At 39.3% G+C, this 20,580-nt stretch overlaps 1 protein-coding gene and 1 long non-coding RNA gene across 2 annotated transcripts in view; one reads left to right on the forward strand and one right to left on the reverse strand.

Moving 5' to 3' along the window:
- LOC116672026 (partitioning defective 3 homolog) overlaps window positions 1-20,580 on the forward strand; it is a 398,621-nt gene that overhangs the window by 14,668 nt on the left and 363,373 nt on the right.
- Window positions 1,722-19,257, reverse strand: LOC116672042 (uncharacterized). Its single transcript, XR_004327450.1, has 3 exons — window positions 19,102-19,257; window positions 1,809-1,815; window positions 1,722-1,732 (listed from the first exon to the last, which is right to left on the reverse strand). It is a non-coding gene; the product is annotated as an uncharacterized LOC116672042 (long non-coding RNA).

A 20,580-nucleotide genomic window follows, 5' to 3' on the forward strand; every position in this document is an offset into this window, starting at 1 on the left:
GAAGGAACTTGTTTTGGTGGAACATATGTACGTTAAGTTGTTTTAGTTGTGCAAAAGAAAACTCAGATTGGACCGATAGTCTAGCTAGCTGTCTGGATTTACCCTGCAGAGATCTGAGGACCAGGTAACTATAGTCCTCAGAAATCAACTGGAGTTAAAAATTCCATCAGAAGGTTAAGGACATCCAGCCGAAAACGGTGAATCGGGTGGAATTTCCTTCGGCAGTGGATCAATCATGAAAGTGGAACGTCATGGATATAGACTACAATGAACATAAATGATGGTAAACCAAATCAGTACCTGGTAATGTAGCATCTGTGCTGTATATATTACTATACTAACTATAATCTATACTAGTATAATGGAAGTAGCCTATACTAAAATACTAACTAGTGATCTAATTGTATCAATGACCTAGCCTACATCACAACCTCATGTCTTTTTAATAAAGTGTCAAGTTTGGTAATGGAAGTAAAATATCTCTTCCAAGATGTTTTTCAACCCCAATTTAAATTTTACACTGGGTTTGGCTTTGACTTTTTTAACATTTATTATTCATTCAGTATTCATTATGAGCATACCCTTAATTTGTCATTCTATTGTTACAGCAGTTCCCTGGATGCAGTTTAACCTGATTAATTTACCGATATATAAAAAGCCTTGTGCCAAAATTAAAGGGTTTAATGTCTTTCGAACCCAACATCTATTGATCTGCCATAATCGTCCTCATGTACTGTTCCCTACTGGCCGGGTATCTATTATGCTGTTAAATTAAATCATTATTATTCTGTTCAGGCTGAGGGCACCATTTCATTTCCTAGCTAAATAACTGAATAATCTCTCTTCCCTGTTAAATGATCTTCTTTTACTTTATATTGTTTTGCAAACAGTGCAAACACATCTGAAAACAAACCTGTTTTTCTGAAAAGCATCTGTCCATCAGTGTCTAAAAATAGGATATAATATTGAAACCAATAAGCCATTCATATAAACTTTGGACTAGAGGAATTAGATAACAACATAGCCTGAAGTTTCCCTTACACGTTTAGTTTATTGGTTTACACATATACCAATACTACAGATCAAATACACAAAATCAGTAAAATGTAATGGAGATATGCAAAAAACCTTAGAGGGACTTAACCTGATTACTCTCCAATGCATAATCCAATTACAATAGAAAGAGACCAAATACAAATAAATACGAAAGGTAAAGTAATATTAGGTACATGGGTTGTTTACAAGGACATTCCATAGGGATGACATTGCACAGACAAAAACAAACCTTTCTAACAGCTTTCTAAAATATGATGGCAAAGTATTCCATATCACTAAACCTCTGTAATTGAAACCAAACTGAAGGCTTGAATTTGTAGTTATATCAAGTGGCATGTAAAAAAAGAAGAAAGTATGTTATTTAGAATTTGGACCAATAAAGCAATCTGTAGTTGATTGACTTGATTAACAGTGATAAGGGCTGATCTTAAAAACAGAAGTTGAGAAGAAGAATTGTTATGCACACAGTAGATGATTCGTAATGCCCTTTTCAAGATGGAAAACAGGCAGTTTTAGTGGGATGAGTACTTCCTCATACAGTCAGAGTTACAGTGGTGTATATAAGGATAAACCAACTTTTCCAAAGACCCTAACACATTTTTGTAATTTTAGTGACTGTACCAATTACAAGAAAGAGACTCACCAAGTTGTACACCAAGAAACCTTGTAGACTAAACTCTGTCTATAATAGTATTTTTTATATGTATCTATGAAGACTGATCAGCATTTCCTGGTTGAACAATAAATAAGACATGATTTCTTAATATTAAGAGATCATTTAGTACAGTTAAACCAATCATTTAACTTAAAGAGTTCTTTATTTAATAACATCACTTTTTTATCAGGGTCTTTATAGGAAGAAACAGTTGTGTCATCAACAAATAATACCTTATACAGTTTGTTCGATACGTTTCACAGATCATTAATATAAGTTCAAAATAATTTTGGCTCAAGAACCAATCCTTAAGGTACACCACAAGTGACATTGCAAAGAGAAGAATTAATATCGTTGACAGAGATAAACTCTTTCCTGTCTTTGAGATAAAAACCTGAAAACTTGAGTGATTTGGATTTTTTGAACTGCCAGATGGGAACGTTAAGGGGAGAAGAATGGAATGTCTTACTGTATCAAAAGCTTTAGATAGATCTAAATCCTACTTGTGCTTTCTTTTTTTATCTCAAGATTTATAGATCTCTTTAACATTTTAAGAGACAGCCACAGAAGTAGAGTGATTCTTTATAAACCCATATTGGTGAGTAAATAGAATAGTAGGCCTTTCCAGATTATTCAACAATCTTTGATAAATACGTTCTTTCAAAAAGGTTGCCATTACTGGTAATGCTCAAACAAGGCTGGGTCACCATCTTTGTATAGCAAAATGATTTTTTTCTATTTTTAATTCAACAGGAACAATACCTTTTTGTAATTGAAGTTATGAGTTAAAAGCAAATGTATCAGATAAGAACTGATTTAAGCAAACTACCAAAAATATTATCAGAACCAGGTGATGAGACTTTCAGCTTCCATAATTAAAAGAAAACAGAAAATCTTCCCGTTTGGGAGAATTCATAAACTGCAAAGGATCAAATTTACTCGGTGGAATCTTCGAAGACAAGTTATCTCTAATTGTCGAGAAGAAATTATTAAATGAATCAGCAATTTTTTCAGGCTTGCTTGTGATACCATGCTCTGTCTTGAATTCTGATGTAAATTTTGTGTTTGTCAATAATAAAGATATAGTTTGCCAAAGATAAGCCATATTATTTTGATACACGGTCAATTTGGTTTTAAAGTATTGTTTCTTGGATCTTTTGAGAACATGATTTAATTTGTTTCTGTAATTTTTAAATTTAAAAAAATTAAAAGGGGTACTCTGAAAGTATTTTTTTGTAAAGCCTGTGTTTAGTTTTTACAGAAGTCAGTATAGCAAAGGTTATCCAGGGATTAGCTGATCTATACTGCGATTTAGACAAAGCAAGAGTGAGGGGAAAGATGCTTTGAAACACTGCAAGACACAATTATAAAAATGCTTTTTGAGGATGGCAGATTGAAGAATATCTGTCCACTGATGTTGAGAGATCATATTTGACGTATTTGTTGAAAAATCTTTTATATTTTTGAGCACTGTATAGTTGTATGGAAATTATACACATTTGAGATAAACTAAAAAATGAAACAATGATCAGCAATATCAATGGATTTAAAAATTCTATTTAACACATTAGTAAAAAGAGTTATTAATCAATGTAGCTGAGCTAGTCACTCTTGTGGGGACTTCAGTCAAAGGTTGAAAATAATATATTAATTCATTCTGCAGTTTGGTTGATATCTATTGAATTGATAATGTTAATATTCAATCACCCATTAGATAGCAAGACTTTTGCTGTGAGGAAATAATATGAAGAGTTTGGGAAAGCTTAGTGATGAAGTCAGAAACATTTAAACATTTTAACTTAGTCGATAGATAAATCTAATAATGGTATTGGTGGCAGGACAACACAGATTACACTGTGACGTTGAGACGTTCATATTTGGTTATAAACAACTGAGTCTCCTGCCGTTCCTTAATGTGTCTGACAATTTTGGAGTTTAACCGACAGACGTTCCTGAATCTTGTCTTCTCTCTAGTTTGACATTTTCATTGCCACCTTTATCTAAATCACCTTACTTCTTCACAATTGGATATTTGTTTTCTTCCGGTTTTGCGCATGCAGCATAAAATGTCATCAACTCGCCCACTTGCTTGCTGTGAATTTTTACACTTTCGCCTTAATCAGAGATTACACAGACATATGCCAGGTAGCTGGCAGAGTAAACAACGGTAACTTATCCGGTCATATGGGCAGGGCCGTGCAGAGACCTCTGAAGGGGCAGGTGCTCAAAGTTAAGGGCCATAACTGACTACAGGTACATTTGAAACTTAACACTGGCATACAAAAGGATACAGTTGATATAAGATAAACATTAATGTAACATTGATCCAGTAATATGGGATAAACTACTGAACTACTGTTACCTACAGAGAACTGCTGCTGTCATCTCTTGTGTATCAGACAATGAAACGGTGACGCTATATGGCTATCACACGATGACTCCAGTGTGTGCCCTAATTTGTAAAACGAGTAATTGTGGTCGCGGTAGCTTGTGCAGTTACCGTGAAATATCACTATTTCAAAGTTAGCTGCTGCTGCCTGCCACAAATTTAGCTTGCCTGCTGGCTTTCTTCATCCTGGAGGAGACTCGGTAACTAGTGGCAGCGCTGCGGCTAGGGTCTACTATAACAAACCAAATGTGCATGCATGTATGTCGTTTTTGCTGGCCGCCGACGGACTGTGTACCGTTCACTTAATACATCCATGCTGTGTCCAAGTGGCACGCCCGGCAGGAAGAGGACATGCGTCACGCGATAACCCTGGTCACCATGTGACATGAAGGTTTAGGTCGTTTTATCTAGCTAATTATTAACGTTAAATATTATTCTTAAACAGACCACTTATGGGCCATCTTTATAGAGAGATGACTGTTTTTCTGGATTTTTCCAAACATCTGCCCACTCAGATATCCTATTAAACATCCAGACAGAGCTGTGGAATGGAAATGGCATGTTAAGGTCTACAGGAAAAAAATAAATCCTTGATGTTAGATGGGCTTAGACTGGGGGATATTGCAGTCATTTGGACAGATTTATTTTGAATCAGGAAGTGCCGTATAAACAGAGTGATGGGAAAAGTTTGCGACAATGCTAGAGTGGATTTTTCTCTTTATGAAGTTAATGAACATAAGGGAAAATGTTTTGGCAGGTTGTGTGTTCTGGAGCTTAAAGTATTTAAAATCAAGACTAGAACTTCTCTTGCTAGGAATTCACTTTTGTCTGTTCTCAGGGCACTGATTCAAGAGTTTCTGTTGTGGAAATATGCTAAAGTAGTCCGTTGGGCTTAACTCTGACGAATGATCTTTTTGTGTGGTATAATTATCAATATGAGTTGAGGCCTAAAATGGTCTCGGTGTGATGAGTCAGCAGTCCTATCAAGTATGAATGAGATTGATGTTAATTGTTCTCACTTTGGACTCAGTTGGAAATCCTTGATAGACACTAAAGATAAAGAAATATTCTGATTCTATTGTTAGACACACATCTAGTTTTAGTTTGCTGATGCCATTTGTCCTGTTTGTTATAACCGAGCATTGCTATTCAACCTTGTCTGTAGCTTCATTATGCTCGACTTTTTGAGTAAGTGAAGAAGTTCTTCATGGCTCTTCAACAAGGACAAATATGCGATAGCAGCCCAAGGCTACTAAGTTTTATTTATGACAAAAATGATTCCGAGATGACTCAGTCTTTTTGTGTTGGTGACTGAGATGCCTTTGATTTGAATTGACATGAACACAGAAGAGCAATAGCATGATGAATGGTTTGTTTTGTCTTATGGACACCTAGGGAGAGCCACAGCAAACAAATAAATGACATCCTGACACTGCTTTGCTGCAAAGATGGCTCCACTAGAAAGGTTATCTGACTGCAATCTGCGGGTTGCTTTGATGCTCTGACCGATTTGTAATAAAAGTGTTTCAAATTGTTTGATTGATGATGTTGATTTTATTCTCAATGTTGGCAAGATAGAAACGAGCAACAGACACACAGAGTTCTAACACCATGATTGTTCTCCCCTCGGGCAAATTGATGCTTAACAATCCACTTATCTTGACTTGCCTTTATCATAAAAGAATATTATTGTTGGCATTCCCCTGCATTTGTGCATTTACTGTAGGTAGGCTGATACAAATATGTGCAGGTGTTTAGTCATTGTGCAGAAGATAGGGGTTTGTGTTTTCAAAGTTATCAGATCATCCCAAAGCATTATTTCACACATTTTCATTATCAAGTTAGTACGACACTATGTTCCTGCAAAGAATTGTGGATTCAGCTCATCTGGATTTGATGGCCAACATAGAGATTTAACTGATGAATATGGAAAGTTGCTGTTTTTTCTGTGCAGAGTAATTTCCTGCCCAGGCATTTTTTCTGGTCAGGGAACATGTTGTGGTATGATTAGTAGTTGCTTGGACCATGAAATGGGGTCATTCAGTACAGACTAAGGAAGCGCGGCTGAAAGACATGGGGACTATTTAAATGTGAAATTGAGGTCAGTCACAGTGCGTTCGTGTGTTTGTCTTGATTTGTCTTTCTGGTCAGGATTCATTCGAATATTATTTTACAATTACTTTTTTTCAATTTAATTGTGAGATCGTATTTTAACCCACTAGTGACAACATGAAAAGCCTACAACATGTTTTGGTCCAAGGTTAGTTTTTGAGCTGCAGTCTGAGAAACCTCAAACAGTTATTTCAGTATTTTAAAACTGTGCTACTTGTATGACTAAGGAGGTTTCTCAGGACATTGAGCCGTAGTCTAAGAAAAATAGATCTAATAACAATAATGAGTAGTGAAATTCAGCATGCTCAACATGCACTATCATTTCCCCTACCCCAAAACACTTGAGAGGCACTGTCAGCTGACATGAGTCATGAGGAATCAGGGGTGGGTTGTCGTCTGTTTTCTGAGGCTGTGAAGATGCTGACTTGCCACTGACAGGCCAACCATCTCACACCCTATGATCAGTGATGCCTGAGGGTAGGAGAGAGCCTACAAATAGCATCTGCTTCAGAAACAGATCCTTACATCCCCAAAATATGTGCCTAAAAGATGGAGTCCAAATATGATAGCATGTGATTTTGCAGCCTTTCGGTGAAGGAATGGAAATGCATCTGTTGCATTAGATTCTAATTCTCTGTACTCCAGAAGGAATGTATTTGTACTAGCAGAATAGAAGAGTGCTGTTTCTGGGGACGGCGTCTAGCTCACCCGTGTTGGCTGAGTCCTGCAGCGGCTCAGGTTTGAGTCCAACCTGTGACCCTTTGCTGTGTGTCATCCCCCCATCTCTCGCCCTCTTTTGTGTCTATCCACTGTCACTATAATAAAGGCGGAAAGCCCCCCCCCAAAGAGTGCTTTTTCTGAATGCTAAAAATTAAAAAATACAGACATCACTGGGATGGTCCGGTGACGTCATTCACGTTCATATTAAATTTCACTTAGTATGTTTAAGATGAGAAATACACATTTCAAAATGTTAGTATTTAGTGTATTTTCCTTGATAATCAAGTAGGTACACTCATGATACCATTTTAACGCAATCACAATGGCAGTATTGTAAATCACAATAGGACTTTTTCTCAAAATCGTGTAGCCCATCTCCAAATGCGTCTTGACTGATCACTTGTGATCGCATCTCACTTCCTGCTCTATATGCAGATAAACACATCATTTGTACATATCGGTGGACTGGTTGTGTGTGTGTGTGTGTGTGTGTGTGTGTGTGTGTGTGTGTGTGTGTGTGTGTATACATTTCAGTTGTTAATCTCACATGCATTAAATCATACATTAGAAGCCTGCAATGCCAACTGAAAAAGCACTGCTACAATCTGTGTTCCGAAATAACGATCTGTGCAGGAGAGAGCCAGGAGAGAGACAAAAGTCCATGCGTGTTCTGCTCTGAGTACGTTTGTAACTTGTAACTGAATCTCTGTGGTTTGAAGTGTAGTTTCTATCATTTTTATTTTACGTTTCATTTTTGCTTATTGGAGTTGTATTACTGCTGATGAAGACCCAGTATTTCCTGATGTTGCTGTTTCATAATAAAAGCTTTTAAAAAACAAAATAACTACTTCTGCTTCTAAATAGTATAGAGATATGTCTGCCATTGGAAGACTACTAAATAGCAACAATAGCTGTTTCGATGTAAGTGCTGGAATGTATGTGGGAATTTCCTACATATTTGTGAATTCAGAGAAATTTTATGAAACAAAAAATAAGGTTATGGCCTACCAGTCGCTGCCTTTTCCAGGCAACTGTGGCGCACAGAGCTCCAGACAGCCAGGGAATATAAGAGCAGGCAGCACCGGAACAAAAATGCTGACTCATCACTAAGTATGATTAAAACATCCAAAACAAAGGATTCACTCACTGGTTTTTGTGACATGAGAAATACTTTCAAATAGGTTCCTAGTTCCACTCACAGTTGAGCAAGGAGCCCTTAATGTGGCCCAGGACACTTGGCCAGACACACTGCAATGTTAAAGTGGCCACATGTGGCCTAATCCACCTCCAAATGTGGTCTGAGTGATCAACCTCTGATAGAACAAGACCTCTGAGGTGTTTGAATCTACAAATTGTGTTTGTTTTTGCTGTGACATGTGTCAGTGGCAGCCTGGAGAGAGTGTATCTGGTACATGCTGCCAAGTTTAGGTGAAGGATCTGGTTGAGCCGGTTTCTTACTATGATTGTACAGACTGTCAACCAAACTCACTTCCCCAGCAACCCAGCTTTTCCTTTTTGCAAATGACAAAATGCCTCAAGCCACTTAAACTTTCATCACCTTGCAGTCAGTTGACCACAGTATTCCCAAGAAAAACTCCAACCTGCCCTGTGAGGTCTTAGTTTATCCAGTGCCATATTTTAGGTCTTTCTTAGATATGAATTACTTGCCAACACAGGGCCTTGCTTTGTCCAAAGCTTTGGCTTAAAATAGCATGACAAGCACATTGTTTTCTCCTTTGGACTCAAAACAAGTTCTCCAAATGGGATATGTTTGGTTTCTGCAAAGCCCATCTGAGGAGAACCTGTTCACTCCCTATTTTGCCCCATTGTACCACATTTGGTTGCAGTTCCACCATAGTTCCACTGTGGGGGGATCGCAGGCGAGTGCAAAAGAAATGGGACTCTTTGAAGCTAGACGACAAAATGTGTCTCTTTTGCCTGATTGCCGTTGAGAAATCTCCGATTTGATTGTAGTTTTTGCAAGTTCAACATGGGTTATATGTCGAAAGTTACTTTTGTCCTTTCGATTTCTTACAGGTTGAGTTGTTGTTGCCCATAACACGCTAACATTCTGCTAATGAATGCCGATTGGTCAGTGAAGGACTGATTACGACCAGAGATCCCGCTTGATGGCATCCAAAGCGAAACCAGAATGTCAGAGTGAATATTTCAGCATGGTCTTTAAAACATTAACAGACCTCTTTGGGACAGGGAGAGTCTAACCTGTCAGCTGTGTTGTTGATGCCTCGAGAGAATGAAGGAAGGGACATAAAGGAGTATCTCCAGCCGTACGATGTGTATGACGTCATTGACATTTTAAAAGGCTTTTTAGAACAAAAAAGCAACTTTAAAAAACCTAACACCCAAAAGTATGTATTTTCTTAGCCCCTTTCAAATGCAACATTCAAATTACTACACATAGACCCCCATTCAACCTGCACTCTTCTGTGAGCGCCCTCATATGGAACCAGGATGAACTGCAGTTCAGAAGCCAGAAGTATCAGGAGAGTGGAAGTTCTCCCCTTATTAGAAATTCTCTGGTTTGTGCATCGGCCAGGAATTGATTGCTTTGGTTTGTGTCTGGCAGTACATTCTAGCTCAGAGATAAACGCACACAAGCCCACTTGAACGCCCTCTGCTTTAAAGTAGATCATCAGTGGATCACCCTACCACTGTTTGCAGTGCGTCTGCACCACTTCATATTCACAAACGGACTGCATGGGATTCTGCCCCAATTTCCAGCCCTGCACTCTTACACCTACCACCACCACCAGAGATACCAATGGACCCTGAAGTCAAGGGGAAACAAAGCCATTTGTCCTCTCCAGTGGCTCTCCTCTCCCACCAAGCGTTCAACTCTGGTGGTCCTAAAGAGAGATTGATGGGCTCCCCTCCATCACTCATTGACTTTAATGACAACAGCCTTGATGAAAGTACTGGGCGGAGGGGGAGGAGGGGCCATGGAGCAGCAAGAGGGTTGTAGGCAGTCAAACAGATTCAATGCCACTTACGTCACCTTGCCTCTCAGACTGATCCACAGCAACGTTGGCACAGTGGTCAGCTGGTGGTCTCGTCAGTGTGGTGCCTGTGTGTTTGTGTTGGGTCATGGCACATCATAGAGACAAGGAGACATAAGCAAAACAATAAGAATATGGAATAAAACAGAGTGCAGTAACAACACTGCTGTCACCTTGGAGAATAGTGCTATATAAGGTAAATCCTCTCTTGGTCATTATGGAAGTGTCCATGTTCTTCACACTTGTAGTTTTTAGCTGCTTTTGAATCGACCCTGCAGGTTTTTTTCAGCTAAGCGGCACCCTGTCTTCATGAACAGCCAAAAACAATGAGATGTATTGAGGTTGCTTTTTGAAGCATCAGCAGGTCCTGAAATTACCTTGAATGAATGTGTGTGTATGCTCCTGGACATGTGTGAAAATTTCTACTCTCCATGGTGTAATTGTGTCCCTAATTCACTCCTCGATAAACACTCATTAGATTTAACCTTGCAGCACAGCCTACAGTGCTTTCTCTCAACATCTTTCATATTCTCTCTCAACCTCCTTCCCTTCTCTTTACCTTCTTTTGTTGTCTTCTCTCTTTTATCCCCACCCCTTTCTTTTCTTCTATCCTGCTTTTACACCCCCCCCCTCATTTTCTGTATTTAGTTTTGTACTCTCTTTCCTTCTTGTATTTCTTGTTTTCTTTATCTTCTCTATCCCACTAGCTAGCCTCCTTTCTTTCTCATAAAGGCCTACTTTAAGTGTCCTTTTTTTCTTTCTTACGGCTCACTGTTTAGAAGGCCATCTATTGAGAGGGGATTCCATACACGACTGTGCATGGAGCTTTTATTACATTACATTCATACCCACCAATTTCCTCATTATTTTGTAATACTTTTCAATGTTGAGAACACATCAAAGACATTTTGAAAGATATTAGGAGATAAATGCAAAGAGCATATGGTGGGTCATGTTGAGATATGAGAATAACGTGGTGCAATACATTCCAAGTCTTTAAAGGTTGTGTGGTTAGTCCATTAGCAGGAGAAAGCAGTAATAGTAGAAGTAGTAGTAGTAGCAGCAAGACTCAAAGGAGTAGTGGCATAATAGTTGCAGCCTTGAGACATGACATACTCAATATAGTCCACCCTTCCTAAACTTAATATTTCCCAGCTGGTGATCCTGTGGACGGATGATGAAACCCACATGAGCACAGCATTTCTTTGCTTTACCAAAGTGAACATTTCACATGCAAACCCCCTTTTTAGTGCACATCTTGAATGGCATTGCTTCTCTCTTCACAGGCACTTCATTAGTTGTGGGTGGGTACCCTGAATATAATGTTAATATGTTTGGAAGACCCTGTTGCCATTAGACGGACAACATGGGAACAGGAATTACAAGGTTTAAACACAAGGAAGGCACATTCTGTTTTTTGAGGTGAGGGATTTTCCTCTTTTTGACACTTAACACTGGAAAATCTTTCTATCCAAGTGGATTGATTGTGACTAGGCATGGGCCGGTATGAGATTCTGACGGTACAAGTATTACGGCATTGCAAAGACAGCTATAAAAGTCTTATTTTTTAAACGTTTTTTCCATTGAACACAATATATATTTTTTTGAAACACGTTGCACACTGGCAGGAAGAAGGATTTCTAAACTGCATCGAAGATTCATAAAAAAACAGGTCTTACCTTAGGAACAGTATGACTTTAGTGGTTTTGAAACCATGACTTTTTGAAACCACGGGATACCTTGAAACCAGTAACCAGCCCATGCCTAATGGTGACTTTAATTATTTCCAAAACCGTTTTCTTAGATGATAAACAGACTCTGTGACAGTGATTTATGGGTTTATATTATGCAGTTCTAAAACGGAGACTTGTCCCCTGGTGTCGACAGCAAAGTGAGTTGCCGTTCTTGCATGCCAAAGACAAAATTATACCTCCACTTTTCTGTGTGTGCAGATGGGATGGGGGATCAGTGTTACTCAATCTGATTTCTAGACTTCATGATCTGGCATTAATAATGCTCTATTCCAGCATTTAGTCACATTGATACAAAAAAATCCAGAATAGTGACATTAATGGAGGAAGTCTATTTCAGTGACACTATGCAAACAACCTCACGTCTGCACAAAAGAACTAGCCCGCTGTTGACAGCATGTGTGAGCCAGGCGTCTCTGACAGCCTTTGGCTCCAAATGTTGTTTTTGCTGCCAAGCTTTAAGACAGTGAACAGCAAAGCAGCCGAGTGGCTAAGTGGTCATGTGTCTTTCTTCCTAGTCTCGCACTGCCAGACCTTCCTCTACAGTGCTGCGGAGGTGGGTCTGGCTAGTCCACACAGCATTCCGGGATGGGAGAAAAACATGCTCTGGTTTAATGGCATTTCTTTAAACCAATCACAATCGTTTTGGGTGGTGCTAAGTGCTGGCAGGAGCTACAGTGCCTCTGCAAAATAGCCACCGAATGTGTACGTTCAAAAGTTGTTAGTCATGCAAATTAATATTCAGATTGGACAGATAGTCTAGCTAGCTTTCTAGATTTACACTGCAGAGATCCGAGGAGCAGTATAGTCCTCACAAATCCACCAGAGTTTAAAATGCCAACACAAAGAAAAAAGAAGGTGATGTACATCTGCCCTAACAAGAGGGACATTTGTCTTAAAAAATTCAGATCAGACTTGATGATGCATGCTTGTCAAGTTGCACTCAAGATGCACTCAAACCAAGGCTGATGTAAAAGTAGATTGAATTAATTTGCTGTGTCATGTTGGCTCTCATCTCTCCACCCATATTTCCAAGAGATCCGTATGTCAGAATTACATCATTAACGACATCAGAATTATGAGATGATTGCTTGGATAGCACAAATCCAATCTGTCCAGCCATATGTGAATCATTTGTTGAATGCTAAGTTGCATGGTACATGGGCTGTGATCATAATACATTTCTATAAGACCCTCTAGCTGTTTCAGGGGAGCTTCTAAGAGGATAACAGTGTAAGACTGTAGGCGGGCCATTGTCAAGGTGCAAACATAAAGTAATGTGAAGGTGCTTGGGGCTCTACTATGATCATATCAAAATAACTATTTTTAAAACACTAAGAAGGCTCGGCACAACATGAAACTTTTCCCCAGGTATCCGCAGAGGCTCTACACATGTACTCCAGCATCTTAGTGTTTTAAAAATAGTGATTTTTATGGGATCATAGTAGAGCCCCTATAGCACTCCCATCCAAAAATCCATTTGACTGAAAAATGAAGATACGGTCAATCTTAAAAGTGGTGCTTCTGTCCTAATTATGCTTTTAAACTAAAGTTAGAGTCGGGTACATTCACAAAAACACCCTAGGTTGCATTTTGGCGAGAGTTACGCTCTAAGGAGTGCTCAGCACACCTTTGTCTTGATTAATTAAAGATTAAAAAGCACTGCTCACTGTTTGCCAAGTAAATGAAAGCCTATTCATTATCATACCACAGTAGTCAGCACCATAGGAGAATAGTGAATAGTTTTACCATGGCTCTGGTACTCTACAGATTAAATGCTCAAGCTAAATAAACACACAATTATGAACTTCAAAATAGAATACTGCCACATAGGGATGGGGATCGTTCATTTTTATTGATATTGATACCATTTTCAAGACTTTTTGAGAGTCTTTATAGATACCATTATCAACACTTTTCTATTAATCTGTGGAAAGAAGAGATGACAAATTCATCATCTTAACAGAATTGTTTTTTCTTTTACAGCAAAAGTCTGTGACTGTTTTTGTTTTAATAAGCTGAGGGGCAAGCTTATATAGATATATGATGTAAAATGTATGAATTGCTATTTTATAATGTATCTACACTAAAATGACAGAAGTTCATGTTTTATTTCAAAACATGACCTTTATTTTTAAACTTACACTCTGTATCTCCGAGATACATTGCCCATTTAGGGTTTACATTTGACATTGTATCCTTTTTATAGTTCATATCCCAATTTAAAAAGCTTTAATAAACCATGAATTTGCTACATTCTTTAATGTTTTCCATACAACATTATAAAAAAACTTTATCTCAAGATGAATGAACCATGTAGGATGTAAATTTAAAATTTCATATCTGGTTTAACTAATCTTCCTCAACTTCCTCACTATTTGCTTTCTCTAAATCTGTTAAAACATCAGGGAGCAAATCTAGACTTCGCCCTCTCTCACTCATGTATTGTAGAAACTGCAGACAGAAATTCCTTGAAAACATGTGTACAATGTCAAATTCATCTATAATACACATTTAGGAGTAAAATAGAAAAAGTGTTCAATATTTCACACCTTTATCCTATTCAATATCGTTAGAGAACAGGATTCCAAACACAAGTATAGCTGTGAGTGATCAGCCCTATTTCATACCCTTATATGGTAAATGTATGTAGGATACAGGCATTCAATGCCTGATTATACAAGTTGTGAGAAGTTAATTTTCTTGATCGTAGTATTGATATGTTTGGACCTTACTGATTGTCGGGTTTTGAGAAATTTGGAACCGGGTCTGTAATAAAACCAGGTTTGCATGATGAATCATTTGGCTGTCTTTCACATTTTAGAACAACAAGAACAAATCCCATTGGCACTTGGCTTCGTGTTAATGGAGGTGCTGATAGATGATTATTCCATCAGCGCAGCCATTACGGAACTAAATTACAGACGATAGTGACATCTCAGGAAGCAGAGAAGAGGCCATGTTAGGAAGGTATGAGATGAGCAGCTTGTTCAGTTCTTTCTAGATAGAAGATAGAGGCTTAGTCATGTTAAAACCCTGGTGTGCAGCTTTGATCTTTGAAGGCTTTGCTCCATTGCACTCACTTTTGAAAGTACAGCCCAATGATCTGGATTCAAATATTCTTTTGCCGCATCACAGCATTCTTTTTTTTGAAATTGTTTTGTTACCTCTGTCTGTTTGATTATAACCTCAGCTAGTTTGTGGCATTCTCTCTATCAAAGTTTTAGGTCGCCATCCATATTATGTTTGTTTGATAGTCAGACATTCATTTGGCTGAAATCTAGTAGACAAATTGCTTTTGAACAAACTTAAATTACATTTTAAAGGTCCCATGGCTTGGAAATTTCACTTTATGAGGTTTTTTAACGTTAATATGCGTTCCCCCAGCCTGCCTATGGTCCCCCAGTGGCTAGAAATGGGGATAGGTGTAAACCGAGCAATGGGTATCCTGCTCTGCCTTTTGAGAAAATGAAATGAAAGCTCAGATGAGCCGATCTTGAATCTTGCTCCTTATGAAGTGATAAGGGGCAAGGTTACCTCCCCTTTCTCTGCTTTGCCCGCCCAAAGAATTTGGCCCACCCATGAGAGAGACATCATGGTTTTCAAACGAGCAAAGTGGCAGTTGATCAAGGCCACAAGACTGAATTTTGGGAAAGAGACTCCAGATACAGTATTAGGGGACCACTACACTAAGGTCTATATAAAAGAGACTTCAGATACAGTATTATGGGACCACTACACTAAGGTCTATATAAAAGAGACTTCAGATACAGTATTAGGGGACCACCAATGAGAATTGAGTGATTCAGACGCTTAACTATCAGTAAGCAGGGTACGCAGTGTCTTACAGGCCCGGACCAATCAGGGGCCCGCATCACAGGAAGACATTGATTGACAGCCTTGGCCCCCCATCGCATTTTCATTACTCGCGACAATCCCAGCAGTCCCACGTCCAGCCACTGACCAAGCGGGAGTAAGAACAGGTCAAATTAATTTGCTTGTTTCTGATATGACGAGGAGACGTGTGTGACTTGAAAATCTCACCAACAAAATGTACAGCAAAAGACAAAAAGTGATAGGTGGTCAAAAAAGTTAACTTCATGCCTTGGTTGTAAGTGTATATGTGCTGGAGGAAATCTCTGAAGTGTTTATAGAGGGCAGCTTTGCATAGTTTAGTAGAGGTATCCATGGGTTTTTGCTCTGCAGAGTGTATTCGTTAACAAAGATTTGGCAATTTTATCAAATTACCTTGCGTGCATGTTTGGTTTAGTGTACTGACGGGTATGTACAAGATAGCGAGACAGTTTTTTGTTGTTTAACTCTTCACCTGTATCTGTTTGAGAGGTTTGATTTTCCCTGTCATTACTTAAACATACTGCAACTTAAACAAATATGACACCATTATGTTGCAAGGTGATGCACTGCACTTACTCTCTTTCCCTCTCTTGCTATTTAATCGGTTCATTTAAACTATTAAACATCCTTTGTCCTTTATCTCTTTCCTTTCTTTTTGTCTCACTTTCACTCTTTGGTGTCCTCCCCATTCCTGCCTGCCTTTCTCACCTCACTTTTACTATTCTCTTTCTCTTTTAACTAGGGCCCTATGAAATCCGTTGTATTTTTATCAAATTCTGTTTTTTTGATTTATTTTTAGCCCTTTCGGATTTTTCGGATTTTTCGGATTTTTCGGATTTGCTTTTTTAACTTAAATGTTATGTATTAGGTCCTAGGCCTATTTAAAAATAGGCTAATATGCTGTATTTGCCTACCTTAATAAAAGCTAATTGGATGCTTACCTATAACAATGTTGAGGACAATGCAATCTCTGTTGTCAGAGGTTTCGTCGACAACAACAAATATTTTCTTTCCACGCACCTCTTGCAGAACTTTTTGCATGTGCTGGCTCTGCCTGAGGCTGCTGGCGCTTCCCTGCATGTAATGTCTAGCAAGAAACGGACGTAGCCTCTTCATTTTCTTAAGCGGTATGTCATTTTCAGCACACATTGCAACAAAATCTTCCACAAACTCACGCCTCGCATCTGTTGATTTTGCTGTTACCTCAGTGTTACCCTGAAAATCAAAGGGCCCCATTTAACCTACGCGGATGTTTCCCATTAATGTTGAGAAGTAAAAGTGCTTTTCCTATGTGTTGCCTGTTTCCTGTCCAGCGTCAATGAGCATTTCCCAAGCTATGGAGCCAATCCTCCATTACTCAGTGGGAAGGTGGAGTGCTGATATGAGACAAAAACATAGTACCTGTTTACGATGTAAAACGGCAAATGTGACATTAGAAGAACAGATGATCAACAGTGTGTGGATAAGAATTAATGTAGTGCTGTTACCTAAGTAGAACTTACTTTCTGTCACAAAGTAGGTGATGGTAATAACAGGCTTTGACATATACAGGATCCCAACCATCCTACTGGTCCGGAGCTTGTGGCGCAGTGGTAGCACGTCTGACTCCAGAGCCGACGTTTACGTGTTCACATCAGGTCAAGGAGGTTAAATTACTCAATTGTTTGTATTAAGGAAATGTTTTAAAAAGTCTAGCACTTTAAAACAAAAACTATTACCTTTTGCCAAAACGTCCTTACAGTTGAAATAGCTGCCTGTCAGTGTGCTGGCGTTGGTCAGTGCGCTTTGTGGCCTCTGTGTCTGCGTCGGTTTCCAGTGGGATGTCCGGAGCTTTGGTGTCCTTTCTCTAAACCACGCCTGGTCCTGGCGTGCCACTGACATTCAACCGGCTGACTCTTTTTCTGTGTGCTCTCCTGGTGGAAACTTTCTGCTTTATAGTTAATCATGATGGAATTATATTTCATTTCATGAGACAAATGAAAATTGATTAATTAACTGATTGAACTCATTGCAGTTTTTTCTATAGGCCTATACATTGTGAGACATGGGGCACTGTGGGTGCCTTCCGGATTGGTTGAAATGGGTTACTTTGGTCAAACTAAGATTTATTTTTATGGAAACCCGGTTTGCTACTGTCGGTCATCAGAGCTCAGGCTCTGTTCAGACTGGTTACCCTGTAAATTCTCAGGCCGTGTTGCATGCTATGTCATACCATATAGGATACTGAAAGTGGGCGAGCATGGTGCACTGTTGTGCGAGACCAAAGGGTGGCCTCTCCCTCTTGCCTGTCTTAAACTCCTGGGATCTCGTCTGCTCTACATATGTTGTTATTTAGCCCACTGGCATTTACAATAACACACAACACACCACACCCACACACACACACACACACACACACACACACACACACAACATCTCCCTCAATGAGCTTATCCTCCCTCCTTCCTTCGCTGTGAAGTCGAGGTGTGTGCTCTTGTTTAAAGTGTGAAAGAGGGTGTCATGGTCACAGTCCGTTGCTTCTTCAAAAACCATGACCAGCACACTCCTCAGTACACGTCAGGGTTGCTGCAAGCTCACATTACACAGCTGGAATCACAACTATAGCCACCTTTTGAAGATATTAAAAAGATATATTAAAAGTGACAATGTACACTTTAGAGTGAATACCTAAGTACACTGTGAGTACCAATGACATAGATTCTTGTAAACAGTAAACTGTTTGTCTAAAAAATGCAATCATGTTTCTCCTTTTTCTGGAAAAATGTCATTTGAACGTCCATTCTCGTATTTTACATTCCAAATAACTTGACACTGGACACCCCATCCTGTGTTCTCACCATTCACAGATATGATGAAAGAACGAGCTGCCTCATTTCCTGGCTGACTATAACTTTACTCTTTTTTCTGTCAGCTGTATTGTATTTGGATTAGAGTTACAGTCTGACGTTTTGTCGACACGAGGATTGGAATTATGTTTCTATTTATACAGTACAAAATAGGTGGTAGCCTACATAATTATGTTTGTTCCACATTTAGATCCCAGGCACCTCCTACACACAAACACACACACACACACACACATACACACACTCTGTGACCCCTCTTTATGTTTTTGACATCTGCAGTCTGTGAAAGAGCTGTGTGTGTCGTGACATCTTCACTGCGGGTTGTCTGTTCTGGGTGATTCACCCTGTGCTCTGTGTTTCTCTTGGCTTGTATGGAGGTCTCATCTGGCAAGCTCTGTGCTTATGAAATAATAAACAAAAGTGTGCCGAAATTGTGCTGACTGCTGCTTCTATAAGCAGACAAAGAGTCTCACAGTGCTCAACCAGTTTTACTGAACTTACAGGAACAACACTGACTCTCCATTTGCAGCATTTTGTAGCCAGTGTTAGATATTATTTGAGTAGAAACTGTCCAGCTAAGATGTCTTTGCTTTGCCAGTGGAAAATTAGAAGGGGTATTCTGTTGCTTAGTTATTGTGAATGTTGGTGTGGCTCTTTTGCAAATGAAATCAGTGCATGAAATTAACAAAAGCCCACCAACAAAAGTTGCTGAAAGTTGCTGCAGTTTCAAACCTGTCGGCTTGCTGTAGCGGGTGGGGCTGCTGCTCCGTTCCCCCCGCGACTGACGAGCACACACACAATCACACAAGGTGGATGCAGGAAAAACCGCAGATGACATATACAGGATGACCTAAATTGAGGATAGCTACATAATTGAAGATGCAATGATAAGTTAAAGTACAATAAGTACTTTGTCAAACTGTATCAGTGTGTGTCCAAGCCCGGCCCCCCTACTACAGCAACGGCGCAATGTCCACGAGTATGCTTATAGAGACGCAGCAATTCCTGTTTTTCACCTTTTATGAGGCAAAAAAAGGGGCTGGTAAAAAGTGACAGTGGTGGGTGGATTAGTATACAGTATCTTCAAAGTGGCACAACCAATAAGAACATTCAATCATTGTTCTCTTCATCCTGTCTTTGTATAGTTGTCTGTACACCTATATTGTTGCACATTTGCTTTGGCATGTTTACAGTTCCCAAATTAAAACTAAGCATGTAAAGAAAATGTTACACTGGCAATGAATGATAGGTACATTGACAACTTTAACATTATCCATCATACTGTTCAATAATTTGCGGATATGTTACATCTGCACCAATCTGACTGTTGCTCTTCCTAGTCCAAGGCTGAACAGATGGCCTGGATGGGACGTCTCCCTCAGGGTCAGAGACTGAAATATCCTTTTAGTAACATGACACCGTCACCCTCTGTTTCTGTTGGTTGATTTCTGACAAGCATTTGAAACTGACAGACTCTTTATCAACCCCCTGAAGAAAATTGTCCTTTTCCTTTTTTCCCATTCACAGAGAGGTCAGAGGTCAGGTTCAACTAGAGAACTGTGTCCCGTAAGAACTCTGTGTTTTGCTAAGGACACATCAGTGGGGTGACTGAGACAGAATAACAGCACTTCCTACAGCCCTGTGTTACCTAGTAGTGCTTACCTGCTTATCAAGGTTCACTAGCTTCTTCGGATTAGTAAGCCTTTTAGCCATATCATTACAAAGTCAGTTCTTATAACTATTTGTATAACATAGGATGTCCTTCCAGCCAGGGATACCTTATATTTTATTACATTTTGATTTGAGCTTCATGGTAGCAAACCCATTCAGTCTTATCATTGCATACACAATTATACATTACTTTCTCTCTTCAGTGCACCCCAATTGCCAAATCATGCTGCTTTGCATTTCCCATATTACTGGACTACTTTGATGCCCAAGACAGTAAATGGATAAAAGGTGTGTGTGCAGGTGTGTGTAAAGCCCTCCTGCTGTTGTTAATGACCACTTGTCTTTAATGGGATGAAACTGGCTAGTTGCCCAAACAAGCATCCTATCCTGGCAGTCCCGACAGATTGCTAATAGAAATGTGACTTTGGGAAGCAAGCCAACATGCTACCTGCTAGCTTTGCTTAAGCACAGACTTTGAGCAGTCTACAGTTCATAGTCCAGTCCTCAT

Source organism: Etheostoma spectabile, chromosome 22, assembly GCF_008692095.1.
Source record: "Etheostoma spectabile isolate EspeVRDwgs_2016 chromosome 22, UIUC_Espe_1.0, whole genome shotgun sequence".
In the NCBI taxonomy this organism is placed as follows: Eukaryota; Metazoa; Chordata; class Actinopteri; order Perciformes; family Percidae; genus Etheostoma; species Etheostoma spectabile.